The sequence below is a fragment of the Stegodyphus dumicola genome, chromosome 6, assembly GCF_044657685.1.
Source record: "Stegodyphus dumicola isolate Sdum_Otavi_A_Nest chromosome 6, ASM4465768v1".
In the NCBI taxonomy this organism is placed as follows: Eukaryota; Metazoa; Arthropoda; class Arachnida; order Araneae; family Eresidae; genus Stegodyphus; species Stegodyphus dumicola.
The window spans coordinates 127,107,347-127,129,451 of NC_140773.1; positions in this window are offsets into that span (position 1 = coordinate 127,107,347).

Here is a 22,105-nt window from a genome sequence, read left to right on the forward strand (position 1 = left end):
CACGGAATCTAATGACAGTAGCTTGATCCATAATAAATAATCGAAGTATTCAAGTTCAAAATCAAAATCAATACAAAATAGATATAAAACTTCAAGAGTAAAATTCAGATGTAAATCGAAATAAAAATCACTTATCTGTACTTGAACTGCTGACGAATTCTCTATCTGATCTCGCCGCCGTGCCTCTAGAAATTTGTTTACGTTCCTCGTATTAGAATGGCGCCGACATGGATGACGCAGTTTCTACTTTAAACATACTTAATAAATTCAGTCAATCTCGTCTATTTAAATCAAACTGAAGACATTTAATAATAAAACATTCACACGTAAACATTTAGTAATAATTCAGCAGTACAGATAAGCATAAAATAATAATTACAACAGTTACAGGTCAGCTACGCTTTTAGCGACCGAATTCTACGAACGACAAATCTCAAAAGTTTGTTGCCAAAGCAGGGCAACGAAAAAGTAGAAATTAATTCGATAGGCGTGGAAGTGAACACTTTATTCATTAAATATCATGTTCTTTGCACTTAAACTAAAAAATTCTGTTCAATAGCAATGCCGCAAAATAATTTTAAAATGAGCATATCTGTAGAATTTCCGATACACAGTTCTGCTCGCTGGAGATAAAAATGTGTTTCCCCCGTAGAGTGTTGCTATTGCTCCCTTTGAAGTTTGTTAATCAAGAATTCGTTAAAGTTTTGAAAAATATGAAATCGATAACAAAACAAATTCCAAATTTCAAATATGGTCTTCCACATACCCATATTCGTAGGAGGATTACGTCATTCAAAATTCTATGGCTCTATGTAGTCTTGTTTTATCACAATGCGAGAAATATACATACATTTATGCAGATTTTTCATTATTTAATTTCTTCAAATATAATGCAGGACTCTAACATTTGGTGGCAACAGTTTGAAAAGTGAAACGGACATTTATAGTGATTCAACTCAAAATCGCAAAACGAAAGCAATAGTCATTCAGAGACAAAGCCCCTTTGGACTAATAATAAAATACAGTTTAAAAGTATTAGTAAGTTTATGAAGATTGTTTATAAATTTTTATGTACATACAGTCTGTACATCTACACGAAATATAATGAGGTTAATTTAAATCTAAATTAAACACATAAAGATGCAAGAATACCTTTTAGAACTAATTATTTGCCATATAATATGGGGAAGTCAAGTGGTACTAGCATAAAATAGGGCAGTTAGACTTAAATTGGAATGACTAAGCTATAAGGCAACCATTTCTCAGCCGGTGTTAGGCGGCAAAAATTATAATGAGTTCTGTAGAAAAGGAATTGTGGATATATTATTCATACGTAAGATTTATTCTTTTGATCGCCTTATAAGGGTTTCCTGAAACTCGAAATGATACTTGCTTGCGGAAAAGTAAACTTGTTTCTAATTTTAAAATTGCGACAGCAAAATCTTATACTGCTGTTATGCTAAAAATGCTTATTATTGTATCGAAAGAACTTTTTCTTAGCAATATGTTTATCATTTTGTAAACAATAAAAGAGGTTTTTATTTTCCCCCAGTCCTCTAGTAAATCATAGTATAATCCCCAGTCCTCTAGTAATGTTTTTACCCTCATTGCTTGAAACGTACCCTTAATAGACCACACAAGTGGCAGTACATGACCCAAAAAAAAAGTGCTTAAAGAATTATTTCTTCAAATCGAAAACAAACAGGAAAGTGGATCAAAAACGCAACCGTCAAATCTTGTGCAACTGGTGAAGAGGGAGGGGAAGCAACGTAGTTGCATCATTTCTGCGACAAATTGCGACAAATCTCTGCTATTACTAACTCACGACCAATTCTAAGAGGAAAGAGAAAAAAAAAGAAACATAAACTGCCTCGCATCACACAAGCATTTTCTTCAGTTCGGAAGTGAACCTTCTCAAATGATGATGGTCTTGCAAAAGAAATAAACATAAAATTGGACCACCGTTGGGGCTAGATTCGAAAAGGGTTATACCTTGAAAAGCATTATTATTTTCTTTCTTCGTTTTCGTGTTTTGAGTCGGACTGAAGCATTTGTTCTATCACCCACGGTACTATCACGTAGCAGATGATGTGTGTAAAGCGAAAGAAAATGGATATTTATTTTTTATCCCTTACGACCATTCTTAAACTTCTTTAATAATTTCTGTATAATAAATTTATTCATAAAATATTTTTTTTTTAATTTATAAAAGTTATAGAATCGGAATTCTATTAGGAACTTAGATGCTTAATAAACGAAGATGCTACTTAGATGCTGAATAAAAAAGATGCTTAATAAACGAAGTCAAACGTAGCGCTTCACAATCTTCATAAATGATTTTTACCAACACAAATAACGTAAGGAAAGTAGTAAGTTAGAACTTGCTAAGATAACAAAAATACGCTAGTAGAACCTTATGTAATATTGCCAATACTGAATGGAATAAAAGACAAAGATTTGCATTGTGTTGAATATCGCAGATATTGATATTTATTTATATTAATTATCATTTACTTAGCAGAAAGAAGGTAATATCGCTTTTGTACTAAAAGCAAACAGTAATCGATATTCTGAAGTCGTTCTTTAAATGTCGCACGTTGCGTAGATTTTTAAATTATTTTTTAGTGTCTTATGTTATTTTTTTCTAAATTGATGCAAAGTATCATTTCAAGACTAAACTGTAAGAAGATATTTCGTTTGTTGTTTTTCATCGGTATGCCGCAGCCAATAGTCTACGGAATAGTAATTTTAGGAATAATATTTCTAGATCAGCGGTTCTTAACCTTTTGACTAACTCGTACCATCTAAACAAAAACTGAAAACTTTTAGTAACACTACAAAGTACTACTACCACCGAATCTGGAAGCCTTCAGATTTTACATTACACCCAAAGGGCCATTTTTATATGTTTCGTGAGTTGCCTCTATTTATTAAATATCATTTTCTTTGTACTTAAATCATAAAATTCAGTTCAAGAGAGATATCGCAAAATAATTTTAAAATAACCATATCTTTAGAATTTCCGATATACAGTCTCAAGCGCTGCAGACAAAAATGTTTTTTTTTTTTTTTTCCTTTTGTACAACGTTGCCATTGCTCGCTTTGAAATCCTCGACTTTGTTAATCAAAAATTCGTTAAAAGTTCGAAATTTGGGCTTCCAGATGCCTATATTTGGAGGAGGATTACGTTATTCAAAATGTGATAGCTCTAGGTACCGTTGTCTTATCACAGTGCGGGAAACATATGTAGTACATTTATGCAGATTCTTAATTATTCAATTTCTTTAAATGTAATACAAGGCGAGAATATTTGGTGGCAACAATTTGAAAAGTGAAACAACGCATACAGTAAATCAACGCAAAATCCCCAAACCAAATTAATAGTCCTTCTGGGCAAATTACCTCTTTGGACTAAAAATAAAATTTGTAATCAAGCCGATTTTGACTTTTCCCGCTTCTTACTTAGTAGAGCTCACCAGTGTTTGAGCTCTACTAAGTAAGAAGAGCGCGGAACTACCAAAGGTAGTTGAATCTCTACAAATGGGCTTGCATTCATGTTAGTTTTAACGGCTTCCTCAATGTGTGACGTACATACGAGTCAGTTTCCTTTAAAATGTCTTTCACGAAGGCATTTAGCCATTGCCCTTAGGCAATAGCCGTGCTTTGTCGGAATCAAATAAACCAAACATACCTAGTGGAAGCAGATGTCAGTCAAGTCAAGAACTTGCTACAAAAGGCATCGAATGAATATTTCTCAAAGGGGGATTTAAAAACTGAGTTAGGCGGTTTTATGTCAGATGTTAAAAGAAAGCGTTGCTTCAGTGCATCAAGCACAGCCATTTCATTTATTAAACTCGAACTCAGCTATTAGACTGTGATTATGTGTCTGAAAATTAATTTTTATTTCTAAAATTAAAAATAATAACATTGCAAAAGTAACAAAAACATAAGAATAATAAATCATTTTTTTCAAAGCTTTTGTCCATATATTTATTCTAATTGTTATATTTAAATTATTTACGCACAATTATTTGTTTTATGATTATATATTACAGAAAAAAATATAAAGGTGTGTCGCTGAAATAAAAACTCTATTAACACATGTCAGTGCAGAAAAAGTTCGGGAATCCCTGTTATAGACTGAAATCAAAGTTTTATCATAAAACCGTAATTTTTCATTGCTCAAAATCATAATATATCTAACATATGAAAAATAATATTATGATATTATTTTTGAAAAATAATCAGAACTGCTCTTTTTTCTGAACAAGTGTTAAAATATCTGTAGTTTAGATCACAATTCAAAGGGAATAGACAGGTACAGACGAAAACAAGGCTGACATCTGGGCATTCCTGGAGGTACATTAGGTACCTCCAGGAACTTGTTAACTGCTGACTTTCAATTTTGATGGAGAACACCCGGATGGCGCTTTGGGGGGTTGTCATACCTCAATTCTCCATCGAAACGTTCTCCTTAAAGGGGAAAAAGTATGTTCTTCCTTTTTTAAATTTTTTACCACCAGTTAACATCAGGCAATATTAACACCCTACACAATTTTTCCTCAGATAAGACAATCTTTAAAAAACAATTTAAAGATCTTTTTGGAAAACCTTCTATTGTAATAACTGCTTTTAATTCAATTTTCTGCAGTCCAAACGCAGGAAATTTTCAATTAAACGCATTATATTTTCTTCACCTACTACATATATATATATGTGTGAGATAAAAAAATATGAAAGCAAATTTCTAAATTTAATTCACCATAACCTCTCTTATTATTTATTTCATTTGGGAACTTCATCTACCTGTCCAAAAAATAGCGCTTAAGTCTAAACTGCGTCATTCAAATTAATCATGTGATCTTACGTAACCCTTAATGCAGATGCCTCTTGACTAATCACCAAATTGTAAACCAAAACTAAAATCTGACTCCCTCCCTTCTTTCTATGAACTGATGCGTCACTTTTGCTTGTGCTTTCCCCTTGGCCAGACGTTTTTCTGCAATTATGTGTGTTCTCCTACTTTCGCTTCTATGGGAATAATATCAAAATTGAAAATGTTCTTTAATAGGCACGAATACATTGCCAAGTTAATTGTAGCCACAAATGAATTAAAATAAATAAAAGGAATTTAATTCGGCTCGATTGCTTATTCATAAAGCATGGATGGACGCTCTAAGCTTCAAATATCTACGCAACTAGTATTTCTACTCGTTTACGTCTCAGTGTTCTTATTTCAGTGCCTCTAAAAGTGTTCTGTCATTACATTCTTCGGCCAGTTCTAATTATGAAGAAATCTACATGGGTTTGTTATACTGTGTTCACAGTGAATCATGGGAAAAGTCCTGTTTCACCGAAAATTTTAATGAAAGTTTGTGCCGCATTTGTTGGCAACCGCCGTTGATTTCCCTAGCGCATCCTCATGATAAGCAAGTTCTCTGCTGCGTAATACTTATACTTAGTTAATACGTAGTTAGCCAAAGTCAATGGTGAGTATTGCATGTAAGCGAGAAGTGCTAAGCGCTGTGTAATATCAAAATATTGTGTAATGTCTTGTTTCTACTCTGCTGTTCAACGTCTTCATAGCTTAAATAAATGTTTGTCATGTATATGGAAGACGTCATTTTATTCTTCATAGTTTATGGGCCCAGATAGCGCTTAGCTGTGCAGTCCAACTATCATTGTTATCGGCAAGTCAAGCTGCGTCGACTGAAATGAAAATGACGACGACTAATACAGTGTCAATTGAAAAGCTAAACAAGGACAACTTTGATACGTGGAAGTTGCAAATGGAAGCAATACTGATTAAAAATGATCATTGGGACTACGTAACTGGGAAAATTCCGAAACCAGAACCTGGTGATGAAGAATTTGCTAACTGGAAAACTACTGACCAAAAAGCACGAACGCATATAATCCTATCCATCTTACCCAGTGAACTTCCACAAGTAAAGAATTGTGTAACATCTCACGAACTGTGGAGTAAATTGCACTCTATTTACGAATCGAAGGGACCAGCTAGAAAGGCCACAATTCTAAAAAAATTGTTTTTTACAAAAATGAGTGATTCTCAACAAATGACTGATCATCTAAATGATTTTTTCATTCTTGTGGACAAACTGAAAGAAATGAAAATAAACATTGCGGATGATTTGCCTACAATATTGCTTTTATATAGCATACCGGACTCTTATGAAAGCTTTCGAATAGCCATCGAATCTCGTGATGAACTGCCTCCTCCAGAAATGCTGAAAATTAAACTGTTGGAAGAAGCTAAAACTCGCAAAAATAAAGATTCATCGTTTTCTGAACCACAACATGCGTTCTATTCGAAAGATCGGAAGTATACTCAACAACCGGTTCCTAAACAGAAACCAAATAAGTCTCCGAACCGAAGATAGTATCCAGTTAACTACAGATGTAACTTCTAGCATATCTATGGGCATAGAGCATCGGAATGTAGGAAGAAAAGTAAAAAAAAACTAAAAGCAAACGCCTCAGTGAAACTGCGATGTCTGCAGAAAATCATAATTCCTTGGAGCAAGAAAAAGCCGTATCATGCACAATTAGTAATTCTAAGGACATTTTTTGTCTGGATAGCGGTGCAACATCGCATATGTGTAACAGCAAGGAACTGTTTCAAGAAATTCACGAGGTAGGTGATACTTATGTTAAATTAGCTGCTGATAAAATAGTTAAAGCTATTGGAAAAGGAACTGTGAAATTTAAAGTTCGCATAGGTTCTAAAACTGAAAATATCAAACTCAAAAATTTATTGTGTGTACCTGATTTGAAAAATAATTTAATCTCAGTGTCTAAAGTAACTGAAAATAATCTTTCAGTAATTTTCAAAGAAAAATGTGCTCAAATAATTAATTCTAATAACGAAACAGTAATTTTAGCTAAACGCGAAAATGATCTTTATTTTGTCATGCCAATATTTGAATATGTATCAATTGCTAAATAGATCAGTGGCATATAAGATTTGGCCATTTAAATGAAAACGATCTTAAACAACTTCAAATAAATAACATGGTTAGAGGTCTTTCTTTTTCTCAAAATGACTCTCTTTCTACTTGTAAGTATGCATTCAGAGTAAACAAACCGCAACTCCCCTTCCCAAAGAATCTAAATATAGAAGTACTGAATTGTTGAATCTAATTCATTCTGATTTGTGTGGTCCCATGAGAACCGAATCAATAGGTGGATCATTTTATTTCGCAACATTTATCGATGATAAATCTCGATATGTTTGTGTTTATTTTCTGAAATCTAAGGATGAGGTTAAAGAAGCTTTCAGAAATTTTAAAGCATCTTTTGAAAATAAACTTAACTCTAAAATCAGAATCCTGCGAACCGATAACGAGGTAGAATATTTAGGGAAAGACTTAAACAAATTTCTTAATAATGCGAGAATAAAACACGAAATGAACACTTCTTACACGCCAGCCCAGAATGGCGTCGCCGAAAGATTAAATCGCACTTTAGTTTCAATGGCGCAATGTTTGTTATTGCAATCCAATCTGCCTCAGAAATTCTGGACCGAAGCCGTCAATACGGCTGCTTACATTCGAAATCGCTGCCCAACGCAATGTTTAAAAAACGAAATAAAAACACCTTACGAAGTGATGTTTGGCAGATTACCAGCTGTTTCTCACTTCAGAACCTTTGGCCAAAAAGCGTTTTCGCTAAATAAAAGGCCAGGAATAGGCAAATTTGATATTAGATCTAAGGAATGTATTTTTATTGGCTAATCTGATGAATCAAAAGCGTATAGACTTTGGGATCCCGAGGCACGTAAAGTGATAATAAGCAGAGACGTAAAATTTATTAATGAGTTTGAAAACTGCTGTAGTTATGACTCAGAGCAAGAAATAAATCTGCCTTTCGCTCCGGAGGAAAAAATTATAAATAAAACATGTTGCGAAAAATCATCACCTCTGGACGATAGCGAGTCGCCACTTATCTCTGAATCTGAAAAGGAAAGCGGAAGTGATTTATATAGCGAATCAATGCTTCCTATCCTGATTAAAAGGGGGCCTGGTCGACCCAAGAAAATAAAAACAGGTTTGCCAGGAAGGCCTAAAAAGGAATATCACTATACAGTTGTAAATGAACAAAATCAAAATGTTGTTGAGGAAAGCATTAATCCTACGGTGCAAAAAGCATTAAATGGACCATATGCTGAAAATTGGCATATTGCCATGCTGTTAGAATATAATTCGCTTGTTCAAGAAAAAGCTTGAGAATTAGTAAAAAGACCTGAAAACAAGAAAGTTATTGGTAGTAAATGGGTTCTTAAATTAAAATATAATCACGACAGCACTATCGAAAAATACAAAGCTAGGCTAGTTGCTAAAGGGTGCGCGCCAATCCCTGGTCTCGATTTCACAGAAAACTTTTCCCCTGTTTGCTAGAGTAAGTTCCATACGAACAGTTTTAGCCTACGCATTAGAACACAATCTCAAAGGTTACCAATTAGATTTTGTAATGGCCTATGTAAATGGAAATTTAGAAGAAGAAATATACATCGAAATTCCCGAAGGATTTCGAGATGAAACTAATTCAGATAAAGTATGTCTTTTAAAGAGATCATTATGCGGTCTTAAACAGTCAGGACGTCAGTGGTACAAAAAGTTGGATGAAAAATTTAAATCTCTTAATTCAGATAATTGCGTTTATATAAAAAAGACGCCTAAAAGTGAAATTATTATAATTGTTTATGTAGACGACCTTATCGTTTTCACTGATTCTAAGCAAACGTCTGAAACAATTCGCGATAGTTTAGCTTCTGCTTTCAAAATGAAAGACTTGGGAAAATTACATTATTGCTTAGGAAGAGAATTTTACCAAAATGAGAATTCAATTAAAATTTCTCAAAAGAAATGCGTTGATGATATTTTAAATCATTATAAGATGCAAAATGCTAAATTCGTGTCTTCACCTATAGATAATAGCAAAAAATTATCAAAAGAGATTAGTCCCAAAAACGAAAACGAAATCGCTGACATGAAAAATGTTCCATTTAGAAATCTGATCGGATCATTAATGTACCTTTCAGTAGCTACTAGGCCAGATATCACATACGCCGTGAATTTCTTAAGTCAATTTAACAACAATCCGGGAAAAGAACATTGGCATGCTGCGAAAAGAATACTTCGATATCTAAAGGGAACCCAAGATCAAGGACTAATTTATACGAAAACAGGAAAACCACTCATCGCCTTTGTGGATGCAGATTGGGCATCAAATGTCGATGATAGGAAATCTTACACCGGTTTTGTATATATATTAAGTGGTTCAGCCATAACCTGGGAAACACGAAAACAACGCAGTGTAGCTCTATCTTCAACGGAGGCGGAATATATGGTTCTGTCTGAGGCCGCCAAAGAAACCGTCTACCTACGTCGTTTCCTGAAGGAGCTGGGTTACAACATAGAACACCCAACAACAATATACTGCGACAATCAAAGAACTCAGAAAATTACGAAGAACTCACAGTTTCACTCTCGTACAAAGCACATAGAGATTCGCCATCATTTTGTGCGTGAAGTATATGAACGCGGTGAATTAGATGTGCAGTACATACCTACCAGTGAAATGGGAGCTGATGTGTTAACCAAACCCCTGACTCCCGTTAAATATCAAAACTGTTGTACAATTATAGGATTGAATACTGTTTAATATGTATTTTGTTTTACATTTCAGGAATAGGAGAATCAACGTCGAAAGGGGGTATGTTGGCAACCGCCGTTGATTCCTCTAGCGCATGCTCATGATAAGCAAGTTCTCTGCTGCGTACTACTTATACTTAGTTAATACGTAGTTAGCTAAAGTCAATGGTGAGTATTGCATGTAAGCGAGAAGTGCTAAGCGCTGTGTAATATCAAAATATTGCGTAATGTCATGTTTATACTCCGCTGTTCAACGTCTTCATAGATTAAATAAATGTTTGACATGTATATGGTGTTGGTGTATTTAATTATGACAAAGCACACTAGGGCTATCTGCCTAAGGGGAGGGATGCCTTCGTGGAGGACTTTCTAAGGGAAACTGGCTCGTATACACGTTACACATGGGGAAAACCACGAAAACGCCCATGCAGACAGCCCGTTCGCGGGATTCGAACCTCGGACCGAACTACCAGTGTTCAGCGACTTTACCGCTCGGCCGCTGGTGGGCCGACATGTATATGGAAGATATCATTTTATTCTTCAGCATTCATAATCAAATCTTTCATGTCTTGTCATCCAACCACAGTTTTATTACATATATATATATGAAGACTAATTATATATGCAATACTTGAATCAGTCTTCATTTTTTTTCAGATATATCATATTTTTTTCAGAATATTTTTCAAAATCTCTGCATAGTCTGAACCTGCCTAATTTTAAAACTCCTTTTCAGTGTTTCAAGCAAAACAGTTTTAAGTGTTGAACAATATAGCAGGTCTGGAAAGCTTGATAGATTGGTTTTACATGCAATCTACCTCAAAACCAGTACGTCGAAAAGTAGCGCACATATCAATTGCAAAATAAATTCTTTGCAAGACGATGCTCTGTGACTTTTCTCAAATAAATTCTATTTACTGCAAGGCACGACCTTTATCCGTTACAAAGAATTTTATGTGACTAGAATTTAGATTTTTTAAGAACAGTGGTATCACATACTGTATTATTAAATCGAGTATATCAGCCGTAAAGAAGTATGTAGAAGAAGTTTCGATAAGGGTAAATGGTGCCTTTGAAATATAGAAACTTACAAAAATTCATTCCTGCTAGCTTTCCTTTAAGCTTATAACAAAATCTAACTAAAACCGTCTATTGGCAATTTTTATTTTTTTAAATTAAGTTTAATTAACTTTTTTTCTGTTTTTCCAATAATCATGGCCTATTTAGTTTTCTCGTAAAATTACAATTACTATCTAATCGTTAATTAACAACTGAAGTTTTCTTACATATGATACTTACTAATATTCGAATAGAAGAGCGCGTGGGATTAAAAGTGTATTCAATTCCAAATTAACTTCTTGACGAAAAACTGCTAAACGATGCACCATGATTGAAGTATTATAAAGTTTGATTTCAATTATAAGACTATTTTGTGTATAAAATCTAAAATAAGTGAAACAATTTGTGGAACGAATTGCTGTGTCTTTTTTGATTGACATTCTTAATAGGTAAAGGATGAAACGAAAAAGCAAGAATCATTTTATGAATGGAATATATAGAAATTTGAAATATCACGTAAAGTTAGAGAGATCAGGTCTTCGGCAGAGAGAACAACTATATTCCCACGATCTCCCGCTTGTTTTAATTTACGCCCATACTTTTTTTTTAAATTTGAACAAACAAAAGAATAATTTGATAAATATAGATTTAAATTAAAAATCCTTACCAAAGAAATTCTAATCCAGTGCTTTCAGAGCAACGATATCAAAATGCAGTTTCAAAATCGAGAATGAATGAACAAATGCAGCTATCTATATACATACATACATACAAATAGTCAATTTCCATTACAAGAAATTTCATTTGCTAGAAACAAAAATAAAAGGTTGGTGCAAACCATGCCCAAAATTGAAAAGGTATGCACATATTATATATATTCCCAATCCTTAATCTCCAGATAAAGAAAATGCTGAATGAATTAAGTTTATTTTTACATTCATGAGACTAGTAGTGTTTCATTCTTTTCTATTTTTGAATGTAAAGGAAGAATTTCCTGAATTTCACTTCATCTATGGCCAAAGATGAAAATCCACGTCACATTCGTCTTTTCCCTACTTCGTCTTATGATGCACAGTGTATGAGCACATCCGTGCACTAACACACACACGCACTTTACCGGTATTTATCTCATAAGTTCATATGAAAAGAATTATTCATCTCTTGACGATTTCCATTTCGGCTTAGATGCCAAAATTCTGTAACAAGGTTTCGTATATAATTTATAGAATTAAGTCATGTTAATCCAGTGGGAAAAAAAAGGAAAGCTAATTTGAGTAGCTGAATAGATTTCAATTAACTCTTCTAATTAATAATTATTTAATTAATTAATGAGGTAAAATTTCCACACCAAATTATTTCTAAAATTGTATATATGCTTTTGAAATTTTGATTACGAGGAATTTCGTTAATTAAAAAAATGTACTTCAGTTTTCTCTTTTAGAAAATCTATTGGTAAAAGTAAAACTGTCAAAATATTAATAAGTCGTCCTGAGGAAATTAATTGCAAATACAATAAATTATATAAAAGAGAGTTACGAGAATTAGAGCTAAATCATCAAAAATATTAAATTCAGGTCAACATAAGGAATTGCAGCAATCTTTTATTTAAAAAAGGCCCTTTCAACGTTATGATAAACAAAAACGCATAATGCTATCAAAACAAAATTAAGGAAAAGTTAATGCATAACAACGAACGTTACACTGCAAGAAAATTATATTTCCCTAAGTTCTGACAAAACCTATAGCAATAGAATCAGTCAGAATTAAAACCTATAATATTTTGAAATTTTGCATAAGCATTATATTAACTTATTTTATAACAAAGTTGTTACTATTGCAATAGGCTGTAAAACAAATAAAATGTTCATGTGTTAATTAATGGAAGAAGTTTAATAAAAATAAAATCATGTAATCTTCAGAAAAATGCCGTACATGTTAAGAGAATGAAGAGCAAGTACAAACAAAGCGGTGGTATCTTTCATTTGGCAAAATAAATTTATCCGCGGTTACTGGTATACATGTTTCCCCTTTTGGCTGCCTCTAAAGCTATGTTTTTGGAGCATGATCGGTTGCTAAAAGTATCAATGACAAATAAATTCATATTACTTATTTACATAGCATGCTGAAAAGAACAAAATACAGAATTTACGTTTTTAACATGCATTATAGATACGAGCTTACGAGCATGATTTCTAAAACTACTGTAGGTAATTTTATGAAACATTATTCCAGGGCTACGAATGGAAGTATTCTTTAAATATAAAGTCATTAAATTTGAGAAATTACTGACCATTGAGACTTTCTACGATATTCTACGATATTTGGTAACATATATGTTTTAGAATATTAGGCTTAAAAATACGAAATGTTTTGTATTTAATTTTTTAAAACATTACGAAGAGATTTACAGTTGGAAACTGCTTTTGGCCTGCTTGAAGATAAGATATAAATACATAGTTTACTTCTTTATTTAAATGACTTTTGTACTCATAGGTGTATATTCGTTTTCAAGAAATGCTCTACCTTATTTTAAAATTTCAGTTGAAATTGCAATTCTATGGTCAGTATGCAAGATCTAGCCTTCTTTGCTATCGTAAAGTTAGAGTGATCTTAAGAAACCTGGCGACTTCTTGCACAGACGTGAATAATAACAGCAGAGAAAAAGGTTAAAATAAACCCTTTAACATTCGTCAAAATCTTAACACAAATGCATGTATTTCGTGCTTACAATAACACCGATTACTTTCCGTGAGAACTTGAGAATGATTTAACAATAACTTTAAAGATAAATAGTAGTGTTGAACTAACAATTTAGTTCAAGACTAACCAGGCTTACTCAATAACCTACCCAATAACAGACTTATTCATTGGCCAAAAGGATTATCAGCAACTCAGCGAAACAGCAGCAAAGACAAAACAACAACGTGCGCTAGACTAGCGAAATCAAGTTCAAAATAAAGTTCCAGTTTGATCTGTCATTATACTCTGTTCAACTTTAATATGTATCCTGCCAAGGAAATGCGAGGAAAAATCTGATATATATTTCAACAATAGAATTTATTATAAATTATTCGTAAATAAATAACAAAATTAATTATTATAGGAAAAATAAATATAATAATTTAATGTAATATGATAAATATAACATAAATATGATAATAATGATTAATATAATTAATTCGTAAACACTGTATAAACTTCTTGTGAATTATTTCTTAAGTTCTGAATTTGTTTTAAAGGACTAATCAGGAGGAATAGCCTTCCAATACTTGAAAGGCGAAATAAAATATTTGCAAAATATTCATTTTGACATCTGCGTGATACTATTTTTATGCTCTTAAGATTATAGCGTAGCTGATAATTAAGTTGACAGTTACGATCTTAGTTGATAGCTCGTTCCCCGACGTTTAAGTTGTTTATGCTTATAGCTTTTACGTCATAAATTTTCAACTACATTTTCAAGCACAAATTGTTTTTATTGTTTCTGATACAATTTCTTTATTTTAAAAGAATATTTTCCGAAATCAAATTAATAAATGAAAAATAGGGAATAAAAATTTCAATTTATTATAATGGGGGTTTGGATAAAAAATATTGCTGCGACTAATACGGTGTAGCAAACCTATGGCATTTAGAACAGCTTGCAGTCTTCTCGAAATGCATAAATAGGTGCTTTGAAAAGAAATTTTGCAGCGTTATTCCTGTAACAACGCTGGCAAGTTCAGTTAACAACGGATGGCGGTGGATAGTGCTCAAATATCTCTCCAAAATAGCCATTATAGCCCTTAATTGTATCAAGGCTTCTGTGCATCTATTTCGAGAACAATTTTATTTCATTTTTATATAATGCTTTTTGTGAATATTTTAGTGCCTTTTTTAATATTTAATCTGTTAATAGCGTTATTTAATAGCTGCCTTTTACTATTTAATAGCGTAATCTGATTTATAAAAGGATTTGATACGATGTTTCCACGCCGAGCGAAATATTTCGGCTACCAGATCGTCTGCATATCCATGAAAGCATATTTCGCATTGCCGCAAGCCGCATATTTTTTTAATCCGTTAACTGTGACTCTGGCTTGTAATGTTCAACCGCTGGATAAAAAGATAAAGTTTACGATCCATAATGTTGTATTCTTAATAGTTATTAATTTGAATTTAAGGTACCATGACGCAACACATGGTATCATGAAGAAAGGGATCTAAACTAGCAAAATTATACATTTGAAAGCATTTACTATGGAAAATTCGATTACTATTATCGAAACTAACAAACGTTTAATTCTTATTTGTACTAAAAAATTTCAGTGTGAGCCTGCTTATAAAGTTACAGAATATCCATTACGGTAGAGTTCAGTTATAACATAAAATATACGAGATTTAAAAAGTTATAAGTAATACTTTCTGTTTAGAGTGAGTAGCAGTTTTAAGAAATAGGCTTCATTGCAGTACATTGAGATAATTTCATTTTTTCAGCGTATTCTCGCAAATATGATTCTCCAAGAGCCTTCTTTCCTCATGTAGTATGTGATAACTGTCTGCTGTCTCAAAACGGTTATATATTTTCGTTAAAGGTTTTCATCTGTATTCATTCTAATTGTTCAAACATACATCAATACTTATTCTGCAGTATGCACTCTCTCTTGCAGAGCTTGTTATGCTAATGGCTGACTCTGCATCTTGACAGCGAATAAGAAAGTTTCAGAAGATGCTCATCTCAGAGGAAAAACAGAACTGTGCATGCAGTGTATACACTACTATCCAGATGTTTCATTTGGACAGTCTATAAATAGAATGATTCTTATTGAAACATCTGCCTGTAGTGTTCTTTCCGAAGCATCTCATTAATTCTGGGTGTCTTGTAAATTTCTAAACCCTTTTAAGGTAATGGTAAGCAGGTGAGCTAAATACTATATGTACTAAAACGATGAAATTGAACGTTTAAAAATGTTATTAACTTGCAGATTTAATATGAAAAGTATATCATTACATAATTCTAAGCGTATGTCTCTGAATAAATTCATGAATTGGTTAATTATTTTGAATAATATTTCTGGTACGCATTTCGTAAAATATTGATAAAGTGAAAATCTACATATAAATATTAGTGTATAAAATAACGAAATAATTACTGAAGACGGCATCATAAAATCTTTTGCCTGCTCTGTCTCTCAAACAATAATACATTAATGAATTTCAATAAAAAAAATAGCATATCACCTAAACGTAGAACTAACAAACAAGCCATAACCTAAAAAGGTTCTGTGCGAAATATTAAAAATGATAATATTTTAAAAATCAAAACTATGTAACTGAAAATGCAAGCATAGAAAACGCTGATAAAAATTTTTAAAAATGTTTTAATCAATGCTATAGCTATATCGTTTAGCCCGATGAATGACGCGCTGTAAATGGCAAACCCGTATAAAACATAACAGAACACAGCAAACCATAAGTTTAAAACCAATTCAAATTTTACTGCACTTTATGTAGTAAAAATTACAGAGCAAAACAAAGCTTGAATTCTATATGTGTCTTTATAAATTATATATGCATTATTCAAATTTTGGAGAAAGAAATCAAATCAAATTAAATTACATTAACAGTTTCGGGCAATTTATTTCCAGTAAAAAAATTTATAACTTAATGTTTTCTGGATTAACTTTTACCCCAGAATTGTTCTAGAAATGAATTTAGAAAGCCTTAGATTATATGCGTTGGCTGCTGCTTGATAAACAAACAAAGACATATAATTTTTTTTTTGGGGGGGGGTTATTTAGGATTTTTTTCCATGAAGAAGGGTCAAAAATAATTTGAATAATATGATATAAAAACCTTGTTTACGTACGCTTATATATATCCGATACATTTTAGGAATTACCTTATTTTTGTAGACAAAGCAAAATCGTTTTATTTCTTTAGCTGCAAAATGAGAGCCATTCTTTAACAAACTTTATTCTCTTTGTCAACTACTAAAAAATATATCTGTATTTAAATAAACTAATTCTGAATATTTAAAATCGTTCAATATTTTTTAATATCTGAAGCTTATCTTCGCATTTCACTTTTGAATGTAAAATATTGCATACAGGTCACCATTTGAAGATAAAGAGCTATTTAAATAAAACTGAACGACGAAATATACGCAGAAGCCTGGGCGTTTCAGGCTTTCCCTGATGATGCTATCTTAGAAATCGTCCCTTTTCAGTCAATGGTAAATCCAAAAATGTGATTGAAGGTTAAATGATTTTAAAGTACATATGAATGAATACCATAATGAGTGTCCACTCATTAATTTCGTGTTCAGACAATTTTTATAGATATATTTTATTTAAGGGCACATAATTTTTGTTTGATTTAATTTCGGTACTGTTATCTCCAAATAAGGCTATGAACTATATCTAAAAATAATTGTGTTTAAATAATAGTAATATTCTGCCCATTAATTGAAAGAAAAATGAGAACTCTTGACGACTGAGTCAGTGTTAAATCTAATTTTTAAACATAAATAAAAAAGACTGATAAAAATCGTTATTCACACTGCTAAAGTTGATTTAATAAAATAGAATAATTATTTTAAAGAATATTTTTTAAATATGCAATATACCTTTTTTATCATAGAAGAGAACGATGAGCGTAGTAATAATAGAGTAATATATTTTCTATATAATAGGGGGACCGTAACGTTTAACCAACCTTGGTCGACCATCCAAGAACATTTAAAGCAGAATGGAAAAATAAGCAAAGCAGGTGTTTGAGTCCCCCATAATCTGTCCGAGAAAAACAAAGCCAACCTACCCATCACACGCAAAGTATTGCTTTAACGGCACCATACAGAACCGTTTTTTGATCGTTTGATTAGTGGAGACAAAATATAAGTCCTATATGATTATATAAAACTCAAAAGGCAGTTTTAATAGGGATTACAAAGGGTTTACATCCTGAAAAGACGCTTCTGAGTGTTTGATGGAGTATTCACAGAATTGTTCATTTTGAATTGCTGAAACCTGGAAAAACTGTTAATGCAGACCTTTATTGTGAACAATTGGATGGAGTGAACCAATCTTTAATCGAAAAGTATCAATTGTCAACAGAAAAGGCGTCATTTTACAACAGGACAATGCAAGACCGCACTGCGCAAGACGAACGCTGGAAAAAATTAATGAATTGGGGTGGGAGGTACTGCCATACTCACCTACCATACTCGGCCGATATCGCAACATTGGATTTACATTTATTTAGATCCCTACAACATTTTCTTAGTGGCAAAAAATTTGAAAATTTGGATGATGTCCAAAATGTCCTCACGAGATATTTTACTCAAAAACCAATTGATTTTTATCGGTCCGAGATTGAAAATCTGCACGTTAGATGGCAAAAGGTTGTTGATAATGAGGATGATTATATTATTGATTATAAATAAAAACTTGTTAAAAATGTATTCGTTTGAATTTAATGTAAGAAAGCGACATTACTTTCCGGTCCTCCTTTTACATAGAGTAATATATTATTCTGTCAAATGGCTATCAAACAGAGTTAACATTATGGATTCAAATGGAGTATACGTATGACTTCTTTTTTTATTAATATAAGTGTTTTCTGTTCACCTTAAGAACCTTCTCGCATTTCGGAATTTTTATTCTATGCACAAATTATTTTGGATTATTTAAAATACCCAGGATTATTTTTCCCTTTTCTGCATAAAAAAATAGTGAGAATATATTTTCTCGCTAATAAATATTCGATGACTAAAAGCAGAAGACATATAATGTGCAGTCAATACAAATTCTAAGCTATGATGTGAGTTGATTTCTTAGTTTTTAGTAGTCATTTGTTAAAAAATTAAATAAATTTTCCCTGGTATTCTGAAATAGTACTATTTCGTGTGTTCTTATTGCGAACACCTGCAGCAGAACGTAACCCATTTTTTTATGTACCCTCCAGAATTTATGAACTGAAAAAAGAAGAAATGGGACTTCACAAAGGACTGCAACCAACACTTGTCTACATAATTCCCTCATTATCATTAGATTTTTTTATTCAGGTGATTAGAATAAAAATGTTTAAATAAAATTAAAGCAATTAATAAGTACTATTAGAATTAATATATATTATTAGCCTTCCAATACTAATTGGTGCTGCAATATATGATTAAAATTTATAAACAAAATTCCTTTTTTAATGGCGGCTTATATTACTTCTAAGAGGATTATTATGTTTATTAGTATTGAGCTAACTTGTTTCTTCGTGACGAGTGTTTTGCCCTTCTCACGCTCAGAGTTAGTTCATTCAATAATGTAAGCTGTCACGTTTGATATAGAAATTAAGAATTAAACAAGTCATTTCTTTCAACATATTAAATTAACAAAATTATCGTATTTCAAAAACTGCATTCTTTATACCATTTATACTATTATAAGTTTGCAATCAAAGCTTTTATTAGGTCCCTATCCTTAAGTTATGAATAAATGTTTCGAAGGAGTTTAGTAGCTTTTTGAGAAAATATTCAAGTTATAAAAATTAACTTGATAGCATGACAATAAATGTAATTATTATATAAATGAAAAAGAAACATCATTAACTCGGAATGTTTTTACCAAAACATCGGATCAATTTGTCTCTAGTACAACCCATTAAGAAAGCCAGTATTATTCTTACACAAAAGATATCTAAATGAGAAAGAACATTAATGCTGCAATGTATAACATGATTTTCTATGCATTACAAAATGATATTAGATTGAATATTTAATAAGAAACAAAGTTAAACTTTGCGTGTCCGCTTATACTTCTAAATGGTAAAATAAAAGTAAAATTTTAGTAGAAGGGAGAAATCACGAAAGGAAAAAACGCATGCATAATTTTAATTGCCTCGGCTAAAACGTTTAAGCGAAAATGTGCAAGAAAAACATAAGAAATATTTATTACATAATCCGCAAGACTTGAAAGTTCAATATCCTTTTTTCTGTTTTATACTTTACACAAAGTTTTTTAAATATACTTTCCTTTCATACCAGTACTTGGAAGTAACAAAAAGATTTTTTTAAAAAAACACACAGAGAAATGAAGAATATTTTAAACCACCAGAGCATGCAGTTTCAATGGACCAAAGCAAAGCGTTCTTTACAAAGAAAAACGAAAAAAATAAGAGTTGGGGCAAAATATAACTTTTTTCTTTGTCTTCGCAGAATTTCATTGGATTGTACGGATCGAAAAAAAAAAAGGTTTTTTTCTTAAGCTCTCAAGTTAAAAAGAACAATAAATGTCAGAAAAAGGAATGCAAAATTAGAAGTTTAAAAGTTTTGCGTTGTTTTTCAATTATAAGCTAGCAATTAAAATTTTTATGACCGTTTAAACTTGATGTCCAGTTACGATTATGTAAATTTTTTCTAATGTTTCTTGTTGTTCAAAGATAGAAATTTTTATTTCATGCATGCAGCATGCGATATTCTGTAATGGAATTAACGTGTTTTGGCTTTTAAGCGGAAAACACACATTGGGTTTAAAATACTACATCGACGTATGGTTATCAGATTTTTTTAAGTGACAGTGAAATGGAATTTAAATTACATATTATACGAATAATGCTTAAAAACAAATCATTTGCATGGTGCTTTCAACTACTGCATTTTTGCATCATATTTCAGCTATGATAATAAAAATAAACATAGAATTTTTAAGACTAGGATTAGACTCAGTGTTTCTTTCTTTAATAATTTTACTTCTCTTTTAAAACGATTAATAGGATTCTTAATTAGGTACCTGAATCATTAATCGGTTTTTAATATTTTGTTTTCAAATAAAAAAATTACATCTTAAATTTACCAACTAGCTTTTATAAATGAAATGAAATTTTTATTTTATATTCAGAAAACAGGATGCATTAATCACAGAAATATCTGTACATATAATAAAAGAAAGAGTCTGTCTGATGGTGTGTGTGTGTGTGTGTGTGTGTGTCTTTCGTTTGCGCTGCGCGTAAGCTAATAGACCCACGGCTACGAAATTTGGTACATAGGTGTATCTAGACAAAACGCCAGTGCACCTCGAAGCGATTTTTTCGAAATTCGAATTAGAATATTTTTAATTTTATCTTTTGGGACGAAATCGCGTCATTTTGAGACATAATGGGCTATAGGAAAGCGAGATTTTACTCTACACACTCCATTTTCATATCGTCATGAAACGTAGGCACTTAGCTATTTTACGAACTTAAAATAAATTTTGTGTTTCAATAAATCGATTAAATACGAATTTATTTAACAAAGGGAGCTTTACACCTTTTCAACGGGATGTTTTCTAAAAAAGTTTATTTTTAAAAATGTACACTTTATTTTTCTTTGATTTTTGGACACGTTAAACTTTGATCCTTGCGACTGCTTTTACAAAAAGAATTTTGGAAAAATGATAATATTTTGCACTTTAAAAATTTTTTAAAATGAAGCTTTCGAGTATACTTCTCACATCTCACATCTTTAAAAATGTGATTTTGGCAACAATTTTCCTGTCTTATTGTTGTTGATAGATTTTTGATGAAATCGCATCATTTTGAATAGTTCCATTCTTTTAGAAATATGGGTTTAGCAACAATTTTTCATCGTATTTCTTTTGTCACTATTTTTAAGAGATTGCCATATTTCATTGTCATTTTTATATATGAATATAATACATTTTTATTGATTTTTTTTTGATAAAGTTGTTCTGTAGAGTAAAATTCTGCGCGGAATTTTATGTTTTTTGAGTTGCTGTCATGTTATTTTTTGCTTATTTCACTGTTTGTAAGATATTGAAAAGTTTTGCATGATTTTTTTCTTCAACCGAAAGTTGGTTAATTTTTTTATTAGGATAATTAATATTTGTATTAAGGGATATAGCTTATTTCATTGCAATCTTCTCTTGAAAATCTAAGATAAAATATCATTAATTATGCTGTGCTTTTCAGAATTTTCTGTTTTTTGTATTCTTTTACGTTATTTATTGCTCATTTCACTGTTTTTAAGATATATAAATTATTTCCTTGAATTATTCTAACATAATTAAACGATTCCTCCAGGCAAGTTGAAAGCGACATTGCAAAAATTGCAAACTATCTCCTTTCTAGTATCCTGCTCCATTTTTGTCTTCTGGTACCGGAACAGAGAGACCGCTATGCTAAGTTAGATTTCGTCATCTGTCCAAAATTAACTTTTTTAAAAAGTTTGATATTTCCCAACCGTGAACATTTATATCACTTAAAACACTTCTGTAATTGGAAGTATACGTCTATGACCAACGATTGTAAATGTAAAAGCTGGGAAAGGAGTGTTCAGCCAGGTACGGTGTCTGTGTGTGTGCGTGTCGAAAAATCCAAGCACTTAACGGAACTACAATTTT